This window comes from Canis lupus, chromosome 22 (genome assembly GCF_011100685.1).
Source record: "Canis lupus familiaris isolate Mischka breed German Shepherd chromosome 22, alternate assembly UU_Cfam_GSD_1.0, whole genome shotgun sequence".
In the NCBI taxonomy this organism is placed as follows: Eukaryota; Metazoa; Chordata; class Mammalia; order Carnivora; family Canidae; genus Canis; species Canis lupus.
In genome coordinates this window covers 37265028-37277081 of record NC_049243.1, presented here as the reverse complement: position 1 = coordinate 37277081, position 12054 = coordinate 37265028, and positions in this window count along the sequence as shown.

Below are 12054 nucleotides of genomic sequence, written 5' to 3'. Positions count from 1 at the left end.
GAATATAATGCCCAGTGTTCATTACATCAGTGCCCTCTTTAATGCCCATTACCCAATTATTCCTTCCCTCCCCCACACACACCTCCCTCCAGCAACCCTCAGTTTCCTAGAGGTAAGCATCTCTATGGTTTGTCACCTTCTCAATTTTCATCTTATTTTATTTATCTTTCCCTTCTTCTATGGTCATCTGTTTTGTTTCTTAATTTCCACATATGAGTGAAATCATATGGTATTTGTTGTTCTCTGACTGACTTATTTTGTTTGGCATAATACCTTCTAGCTCCATCCATGTCATTGCAAATGGCAAGATTTCATTCTTTTTGATGGCTAAGTAATATTACTATTATATTGGAATATCTTCTTTACATATAAAACTGATTATATTATTAAAAACAATTGGATATTTACGATTTAGTTTCTTTGGGCATTTCCAGATACCACTTATGTGATTTTTTAAAGATTTTATTTATTTACTCTTGAGAGACAGAAGCAGAGACATAGGCAAAGAGAGAGCAGGTTCCTCGCAAGGAGCCCAGCACCGGACTCAATCCCCAGATCCAGGGATCATGCCCTCTGCTAACAGCAGATATTCAATCACTGAGCCACCCAGGCATCCCTCCAGATACCATTTAAAAGATAGTCACTTTATACATCGATTAATGTGGTGTTTAAAGTTTTAATATACCTGTTAATCACTTATTATGTCTTCTATAATATATAAGATTATAGAGTATGTTAGAAGTTAGAATGTTTTCATCTTGAAATTGCACACAATTAGGCCTTTTTTTTATTTAGTGATTTAACACATTAGAATTCAAGCCTTTCAGTTATGTATCAATTTAGTTTGAAGCCCAAATATTTTGAAATTTTTATTGCATGCTTATCTAGAGAAATTTTAGTTACAATTATAGTATGAAGTAGAGCTGTATTGTGCATATATTAGACAGCATACCCTTTTTATTTTGGACTCTCAGAATTGAGAAATCTGTGACTGTTGCTCCAGTTGCACTGCCACCAGCAACCAATTAGGTTGATAGTACATATACTTTTTAATATAGATTTCTAAGTTCTACCTCTATGAGCTCAGTTTGTGTTCATTATTAACATTACATTTTGTAGGCTATTAAAGTTTAAATTTATACTGACAATTCTTGATAATTTTTTTTTTGCCTTATTGGATTGGAATCCATTTATTCAATTTCAGATAAAGTACAGCCATATCTTGTCTGAAGATAATACAACATTCAATAATATAGCCTGGGATGGATAGTTACATGTTGATATTTTTACATATAGCTCTGAGATAGGATTCTCCTGTTAAAAGTGTGCAATTTTAGTATAGTCACAGGGTTGCACAACTATCAACTGTCACCACAATAAATTTTAGAACATCATCATCGTCCTCCAAACAAAAACATATACCCAATAATAACCATTTCCCATTTCCTGATAGCTCTTCTACCAAGTGGTAAAATAGTCAACTTTGTATCTATTTATTTCCCTACCTTTTGCCTAATTTGAACATTTCATAGTGGAATCATCTAAATGCAACAATTTGAATCTTTTTTCCTTTTTGGGGTCATTTTTTTCTGCTCCTTTTGTTCACAGAACAAATTTTAGTTTCTTTGACTATCTTTTATTGTTTTATTTCCATATTAATCATCTTTATTTTGTTCAATCTTCTACTCAAGTTTATTTTGCCCTACTGTTTCAATTTTCTTATGATGGAAGGTTGGTCATTAATTTGAAATCTTGTCCTTTTTTCCAGTTTTATTGAAGTATAGTTGACAAATAAAATTGTGTATATTTAAAGTGTGATGGCATAAAAATGTGAGGTGATGAAATAATAAATGTATACATAGTGAAGTGATTACCACCAGCAGTCTAATTAATTCATGCGACACCTCACATAGTTCCCATTTTCTGTCTCTCTCTTTTTTTAATATGTGGATGTTGTGAGAATGCATGAGATGTATGCTCTTAGCAGTACACTGATGATTGCCAGAGGGAAGGGGGACAGGAGGATGGGCGAAATGTGTGAAGGGGAGTAGTAGACACAGTTTTCCAGATACATAATGAAGAGGTCATAGTAATGAAAAGCACCACATAGGAAATATAGTTAATGATATTATAATAGTGTTTTATGGTGATGGATGGTAGTTGCCCTTGTGATGAACATTGCATAATATATAGAGATATTGAATTACCATGTTGTACACCTGAAACTAATGTGACATTGTGTATTAGCCATACTGAAATTAAAAAAAAAAAAAAAACTCTCAGGAAATTTCAAGTACACAATCCAGTATTCTTAACTATACTCACTATCATTCTTCTTTTTAATATGAGCATTTTTAAATGTACATTAAATTTATAAATTTTTTCCCGGATACCGATTTAGTTTTATCCCTTAAATTTTGTTATGTTGTCTTTTCATTTTTGTTCACCTCAAAGTACTTCTAGTTTCCTTGTGATTTCTTCTTTGACCCATTGGTTATTTACCAGCTTGTGTTAATTTAAACTGATTTGTGAATTTTTCAAATTTCCTTCTGTTACAAAGAAAATGAAATTCTAATTTCATTTCATTAGGATTAGAGAAAATTCTTTAAGGATTTAAATCCTTTTAAATTCACTGATGCTTATTTTATGGCCTAGCATGTGATCTATTCTGGAGAATATTAAACGTGTACTGGAGAATTGGTATTCTATTTTTGTTGGGTAGCATGTTATACAGATGTCTGTAGGTCTCATTGGTTTTTTTAAATGTTGTTCTGGGGCAGCCTGGGTGGCTCACTGGTTTAGCATCGCCTTCAGCCAGGGTCTGATCCTGGAGACCTGGGACTGAGTCCCATGTCAGGCTCCCTGTATGGAGCCTTCTTCTTCCTCTGCCTGTGTCTCTGCCTCTCTTTTTCTCTCTCTCTGTGTCTCTCATTAATAAATAAATTTTTTTTTAAAGTTTAAATGTTGTTCTGATCTTCAATTTCCTTTTTGATCGTATGCCAATTTTCTCTACTCATAACTTAGCATGAGATGCTGAAGTCTACACCATTACTTTTAATTGCTAATTTCTCCCTTCAATTCTTTCATTTCCCCCCCTATTTGTGAAATCTCTTCCTAGGTGTATATATGTGCATAATTGTTATATATTTCTTATGGATTTACTCTTTTTCATCATTATATGTTTATCTCTAGTAATTGTTTTTTGCTTTAAAATCTTTTGCCTAAAATATATATATATATATATATATATATATTTTTTTTTTTGCCTAATATTAGGATAGCTACAGCAGCTTTATTATGTTTACTGGTTGCATGATACATATTTTCCATCATTTTACTTCCAAATTATTTATTTCTTTTTATTTAAAGCATATCTCCAGTAGAGAGCTTCTAGCGCTTTTTTAGCATCTAGTACTTAAAAACAAAAAAATTCAGACAATCCCTCTCATTTGTTTGAATTTTTGAATCCATTCACTTTGAATGTTATCATTGGAATACTTTGATTTATATGTCAATTTACTGTTTATTTTCTATATGCTTCGTGTTTTTTTGGTTCTCCAGCCAGTTCTACTCCTTTCCTTTACATTGAGTAAATATTTTCTAGTTTAATATTTTAATTCCCTTAGGAATTTTCACTATATTCCTGAGTTATTTTCTTAAATGGGTTCTAGGTCTTACCATGTGCTTAACTTCACCAAACTACTTCAGAGGTATAGTAACTGTATCCCAGCAGATAGATAACTATTACTCATGTTGCTATATTTTCTCTTCCCCTTTTTGAGCATTCTAAAAAAAATCATCTAAATATAGTATAAACCAACCAATACATTTTTATAATTATTACTTTATATACTTCCGTGTGTTTTAATTAAAATGAAGAAACTAAAGCATATGTTTTATAGAATTTATTATATTAACATTCTTTTTTTTTTTAAGATTTATTTATTTATTCATTCAGAGAGAGCGAAGAGAGAGGCAGAGACACAGGCAGAGGGAGAAGCAGGCTCCATGCAGGAAGCCCGATGTGGGACTCAATCCCGGGTCTCCAGATCACACCCCGGGCTGCAGGCAGTGCCAAACCGCTGTGCCACTGGGGCTGCCCTATATTAACATTCTTATTTACCATTCTACTTCACATTTGTTCCTGTGAATTAGAGTTACTATCTGCATTTTTCTTTTTTTTCTCCACAACTTTGCTCTTACTTCTTTCTGCCCCCTTTGTTTTTATCAAAGATGTTACTTTTCTATCTGTTAAAGGACCCAAATCTAGTTATATTAATATTGCTGTAAAATTGCTTTTTATCTTGATTAATAAAATAATGAATACATGCATTTTATTGTCCTTTACAATTACAGATTTTTCTTTTCTGCTCTGTTTGCATGTGCTTAGATTACTATTTTGGGTTATTTATTTATTTATTTATTTATTTTACTTATTTTCAATTAGAAGGATTTATTTTTGTATTTCTTATAAGGTGGGTATGCTAGTAATAATTTTTTATTATTTTTGAATGTCTTTATCTTTTCACATTTGTGAAAGATACATTGCTGGATATAGGATTCTTAGTTGACAATTTTCATGTGTCGTTTTCTTCCTTCCTGTTGTCACTTTAAATATATCATCCCATTGCATTCTGGCCTCAGCAGTTTCTCACAAGTCAGCTGTTTATCTTACTAGGGTTCCACTGTGTGTGATGAGTCACTTTTCTTTTGCTGCTTCAGGATTTTCTATTTTGTAAATGTGCTTGATAATTTTTTTTTAATATAATGTGTCTGGATATGGATCTGTTTTCATTGTTTACCTGATATTTGGATCACTCAGCTTCTTAGAAAATGTGTGTTATTCATCTGCTTTGAGAGTTGTCAGCAATTCTTCAAATATTTTTCTGTACCTTTCTCTCTTTTCTCCTGGTACTCATTTTATTCATATGTTTGTGTGGTTAACATTGTCCTCATTTTTTAAGTCTATTCATTTTCTATATTCCTTTGTCTCTGCTATATAGCTTGCATAATTACTATCATTTATCATCAAGCTCAAGGATTCTTCAAATCTACTTTTAATATCTCTCTAGTAGTATATTTTTTGTTATTCTAGTATTAAACTTTATAACTTTCATTTTTAAAAATATTCAGTATTTGGTAATACATTGGCATCATGCCTTCCGCTACTTCTTTATGCATGATTTCCTTTAGTTCTTTAAATATACTTGCTTATAAGTCATTGTCTCCTGAGTCCCACATATATATCAACTGTCTCCAAGGAAGTTTCCTTTTACTATTTTCTTTTTCTTTTCTTTTTTTTTCTTTTCTTTTTTCTTTTTTCTTTTCTTCTCTCTTTTCTTTTCTTTTTTCTTTTCTTTCTTTCCCTTTCTTTCTTTCTTTCTTTCTTTCTTTCTTTCTTTCTTTCTTCTTTCTTTCCTTTCTTTCTTTCCTTTTTTATCCTTTTTTTTTTTTTTTTTGCCTGCTTTTTTCCTGCATATTGTCACTTTCCTCTCTTTGTGTGTCCTAAGTTTTGTTGATGTCAAAGCCTAGACAAGTTAGATTATATAACAAACTGGACACTAATGTTCCCTCTCTTTGGGGCTTGTTGTTTTTTGTTTATTTGTAGCATCTGATGTATAGGCCTGTAACCCCACCCTATTAGTGAGCAATGGAAATTGGAGTGAACCCCAATGTTTTTTGGCATGCTATACCTTAAGTAAAGCCCTGCAAGTGAGAGCTGGGTGGAAGGGAACCCCCAGCCCTTTGACCTCACTCACCTGGAATTAGCTTTTGAAACACAGAGTTGGGGTTATAAGAAATCATAGTGGTAATTCCCCTACCCATTGGGTACTGTAACCTTTGAACAGAAGCTGAGACAAGGAGAAGCCACATTTTCCCAGCCTACTGAAGTTTCATTTATGATGATTCAGGATATGGGGTTGGCTATAGACTAAATGCCACAGATTCACTGTTCTTATCAAGTTTTACTATATTTGTTTTGAATAGTTGTTGTATGATGTTAGGACAGTTTCAAAAACCCTTAAGAAGTACTTTAAAAAAGTAATTTTCAAATAAATAAATAAATAAATAAATAAATAAATAAATAAATAAAGTGATTTTCACCAGTTATGGTTGATTTTCTTGAGAGAGGGTCTGTGGAGTTTCTTACATTTCCATTCAGAAAGTAATCCCCAATGACCTATTTTTATTTTATCTTTTTAATTCAATATTTACTTTTTAAAAAATTCAATTTATTAACATATAATGTATTTTGGTTTCAGAGGAGGTCAGTGATTATCTATCTTATATGATACCAGTGCTCATTACATCAATAGCCTCTTTTTAATCTACTTTTTGCCGAAATCATTTAGAAATGTTAATGGAATGAAATGAGTTAAAACTAACAAATACTAAATTGTTAGAGTTCTATGCTACTAAAAGATAATTTTCAGTCATTTAAAATAAATATATAATGATGTTAAGTCTCTCACTTTAAATTTCATTTTATAATACAACAACAAATGTCTTAGATTACTTAAAATTACCACACTATCAGGAATTGTTAATATACATACTCCATATAGAACAAAAAGTTAAAAAAATAGTCATTTTTACCAAAGTAATTAAATATGCATTATTAAAGATATGCTCTGTGACTTTCATCTTTAAGCAATTTGCAGGCCCTCCCTTTCATCAGTTACTGAGGACTATCAATGCAGCTGCTTGAATTCACAGTCATTTTCATTAAGCACAATTGCTTTGAAGTTAAATCTCTAGCCATTGCAAGTAATTCCATGCTAATATAGAGTGTGACACTGGTTAGTTGGAAAAGAAAAAAAAAAAAAAACTGCCCTTTGCTGTAATTTATTTTGAATGTGACTTATGCAATCTTCAGACAAAAATATTTCTGAGAGGCAAAAAAATATATTTATAATTAGAATAATGTAGAAATGGCTAAAACTCTCCTAATCTATTGTGAAGGAAGAAAAATACTGTTATGGTGTCCTGTTTAGCAGGTGATTTATTCTTTTACTAGGTTAGAGCTCCCCTATGTGGCTGTTTGGTTGAGACACACTACAGGCTTAATAATACATTCCAACAATTAAACATAAATTGCCTTCAGATATTTTCTAATAAAATACATTGAGATACTCTTTGATGGACAATTTTCAGATTTATAGAAAGTATATTTGGTCTCTTTGAATAACACTACCAAAGGAATTTTAATGGAATGAAAATCAAAGAAAAGAAAATCAAATATGTATGGTATTGATGAATGTAGGCAAATTTATACCTAAGTCAACATGCATCAGTTCCTCTACTTGACAGGCAAACGTAAGTTTGGAATAGCTTATTTCCAAATAATTATGAATAAAGTTTATTTTCTGTTCATTTAATTAATTTATCAAATTAATTAATTTTAATGTACTTTTAAAAGGTATGAGAAAAATGAAAAAATAATGTCCTCATATTCTGAAACTTTAAGTCGGGAATACAATTCATGTAAGCAAATGTCAACTCTCCTAATGTTAAATGATGGTGACATAACAGAATACTCTTCACACTGCTTCAGATGGTTCAATTATTCCATGCAACAGAGTGATTTAATGAAGGCTTAACTCAAAGATAAACAAAACAACATTAAATCTCCCTTCTTAAAAGCGTTCAATGATTTTATTATAAATGGTCAGTGTGTATAAATGAGAAGAATTTTATCTTTTTTATGAATTTTATCTTTTAAAACTAGGTATACTTACTATGAAAATTTGAGACACTAGTGTAAAAATATGTATAAAATTTGCAAAACTCTTTCAGTAGATATGTGAGTGAATATTGTAGGCCACTATTACAGATCGTGGAGTTAGATATAAAGATCTTTAGCATTATTAGATAATGTGAAATTACTTTTTGAGTTATTGTATTAATTTGTATTCCTGTAAGTTTGCTGATGTTTTATTTATTTATTTATTTTTGAAGAACTGACAAAGTGGTTTCCACAGTCACTGCATTTGAAATTCTGACCACCAATGGATTAGGGTTCCAATTTTTCCACATTCTTGCCAAGACTTGTTATTTTCTGCATTTTTGTTTATAGCTCCAAATGTTATCCACTACCTCAAGCAGCTGCAATGTTAACAATAATTTTTAATTTTGATAAATCTCCCCAGGGAAAAGATTCTTCACACTGGGTGAGCTTACAGTCACAACAAATAAAGCCAATCTTCCTAGATGAATGTAGGGTCTTTCAGGGAACCAACAAACTGGTCAGATAATAACATTTCTCTGATAATGAGTAAAGATAGAGCCCCAACCTAATTTGCCAACTCCAGTTTTTGCCAAAATGTTGTGGTTTTTTTGCTGTAGTTGAGGCTGGTAGAATAAGGTAAGTTAAAACACCATGAAACTATTTGTTCTTACAGAGACTTAGCAGTTTTTTTTTTTTTTTTTCTTGATAAAACTTCTCTTGGATTGCAGCAAACCTTTGGGTAATTTCCAGTTTTGAAAAGAGTTAATTCTGACATTTTTTGCCATTTTTGTTTTTGCTTTTATGGAGGAAAAAATGTTCAGAGGTATTTTGTCTGTCATTTTTGCTGACTCTGTTGAGTCTTAATCTTATTTGGACTCTGTACTTTGTCTTCTGTCTCCTACACCATAAGAAACCAAAGTTGAAGTTTGCTTAATAATACCATTGCTGTTAGGCTGTAAGTGACTTTTACTTTTTTGTCTCTTTATATCCTCAAACATCTTTGAACTACTATATCCGTTATGCCTTTTCAAATCTTTAATACTTTAAGAAGATATATTTACATGCATTTTTACAGTATGGCTATTTAGATTCAACCTCATGTTTAGCTCAAATATATAGAGAGCAGTCTGATAGAAATCAAAATCTAAATGATAGCTATATAATTTAAGATGCAAGAAACCTAAGCATAATTATGGTTAAGAGGCAAAGCCTGTGGAGCATGATTGAAAACACTTGAAATCAGGTATAAATGATGAAGCGTTTTAACAAGGATGATTGGAATAAAAGCAGAAGAATATCTTTGGAAAGGAACAATTAGGCCTTACTGTTCTTGATTAATTCGCACATATTTGTAAAGATCTCTCCTTAAAAGACACCAGAGGAGAGGCTACCGTATATAGCTGTAAGTATCTTTCCTTCCTCTTTACCCCAAACATTTCCCATCCTTGATACTCATCCAATGCTCAGAAAAAGACAATGCCTTGATCAGGTCAAGGATGAGACGCCATGTGTTCGGAAGCAAGGAAGAACGTAAAGAGTTGGAAATTAGAAATTTAGAAAGCCCATCACTGTTCTTCCTCCTTTCCAGACACTAAAGTTTAGAAAGAGTATATACAGTAATTACCAGTCCCAAAAGAAATCCAATGTACTTTAAACTATTTGAATTTTAATATTCAGAGCATGCAGGACACTCCACAAACCTGGGTTTCTGGTAAGCTCCTTTCCTTGGCAGGAGCTTTGCTCTGTAAGGAATTTGTAATCCATCAGGAAACCAAGCTCTCTCTCCAGTTTGTTTTTTTCTCCATTTCCTTTTCCTCCTCCTTCCTCTTCCTCTTTTCTCTTCCCTCATTCCTTTTCCTCTTGCCATCTTCCTTCCCCTCCTTCTGCTTCTCTCCCTCCCTCTCCTGCTTCCCCTTTGACAACAAATCCTCCCCAGCAGCCATCTTTCCCTCTCCTTCTTAACCCAAGAACATGCTAAGAATCTTCAGGTAGTGTTTGCACTTTCAGGTGATTGTATAACATACTGGCTACAAGATGTAGTTTCCTGAGAGAGATGTGTATGTTGAGACAGTTTCCTCAGTTTTGTTATGTATGTATCCATAACTTAGCTTCAAGATATAAAGAAAGACTTTTAAAGGGTAATACATTATATATAACTTAACTTAGAAACTCTAAAAGAAAAAATAAAACCTACAGCACTGGCTAAACCAAATAAAAGCTTGAATAGAAAAGAAATAAAAATATTTCATATCAAGGTTTAATGTAAAATATATCATTTGGGAGAAAATATTTATAACACATACAATAAATTGATGGACCCTAAATAAAAGCACATCTGAAAATAAAAACTAGAGTGTTTAATGGGAAAATAGATTAGATATAAATATATCAAAATGCCAATTATTAATAATTAGCAAAGCATTACAGGGAAAAATAAAAATATTGGTCACTTTACCAATAAACATATCAAAAGATTTTCAATCTTTACATGTAATCAGAACTAGGCAAATTAAAGTTATAAATGTAAAATTCTTTATTTTTCAACGATTTTAAAATACACTTTTTTTGAGTTAAATGTATTTTGTACAACTCTTGAGAGTTAAAGCAGCTTTATTGATTTGAGGTAAATATGTGCATTTCTAAACAGCAATGCTATTCTGAGGAGGTTCTCTAGAAAAATAAGGGTGTGCTTGTATATGACACACAGGGTATTGGCTGCAGTGTCATCTGAAATAACAAGAGAAACAAAAATATTAGTTTATATAAAGGACAATCATTTCATAAACTGTTTTAAATTTATATATGAGATATGTGGTAGGCTACAAGGTTAAGACTTTGTAGTGAAAAAGTCAAGTGGAAGACTAGTACATACTCATTCTCACGGAATAGGAGATTTGTACATGACATTGACTTGCATAAGACCTTCAACTATTCTTTCTCTATTGTTCTGGTGGAAAAGCAAAAACCATTTTCTCAAACTTCCTTGCAGTTAGGCTTCTAGGGGTAATTTGCATTCTTCCAATCAGATGCACTCTGGTGTGAATTTGGTTCAGGACTGGATAGTGGTGATGTGAATAGCTGACATCAGGTCCAAGCTGACCATTTTGCTGCCACTGATTATGGAAGAGGCAGCACAATTCTGCAGCTATCCACTCAAGGATGTGGTTTGAGGATCAGACTTCTCTGTTCCTAATCAGGGTATGTGCTGCTTGTTCTGGGTGGGAGCAGCTTCCTGAGACTGCAGCTTCCAGATGGCTATGCTTATGACGATTATTGTGCTGTGGTTTTAGAAGTCTCTTCTATAAGCTCAATTTTAATTTTTTAGGCTTTTTTTTTAAATCTGTTTTTGCCTTAAACTGTTAAAATGATTTATCTTTTCTACAGTTTTCTGCAACCTGTGTAAGAAACATGATTTATTATAAAAATGGTTCTCTGGGATGAAATCCATAGAATAACTGCTTCATGTGGCTTGTTTTTTATTTTACATTTGTATACTCTTTTGTTACAATATAAATATGGTACTTTAAAATTTAAGCTGTCTTATGAAAAATTTAGAAAATATTAAAAGTGTTTACTTGTCAACTTTCACTTATCTTCAATCATTTTTTAAAATAAATTTATACTTTTCACCAAAATAATACAACTATATGGTTGGGGGGGATATAGATCTCAACTCAACTAAATTTCCTCAAAATAAAAGATTAAGAACTTAAATTTCAGTTCTCTGCACTAGAGTGAACAATTTCTGACATTTTTCCTCTCATTTACCTTTATATTTTACAAATAATATTGATATTGCTATCTCTTGATTCACAATTCCAGATACATCTTAAGATTTTCTAATAAATAGGATGACTATTTATTTACCTTGCAGAGAATATTACTTTCCCCACACATGAACTCTTTAGCATTTCTTTCTCCAAATGAAGAATACCTTTTTATGTTAAATCATATATTTTATGTTAAATACATCAGCATACAATTAATATAAATATTGGTTGCCAATAAATCTATAAACCAAATTATATTTTTTCTTGTTTGTCTTTTTGTTTTCCTTAAAAAAAGAATAACTGACTTATTTTTTTTATTTTTTAAAATATTTTATTTATTTATTCTTGAGACATACACACACACACACACACACACAGAGGCAGAGACATAGGCAGAGGGAGAGACAGGCTCCATGCAGGAAGCCTGATGTGGGACCCAATCTCCAGACCCCAGGATCATGATGGGAGCCAAAGGCAGATGCTCAACTGCTAAGCCACCCAGACATCCCAGAATAATTGACTTCTTATTACATTTATGCCACTTTTTTTTCAAAA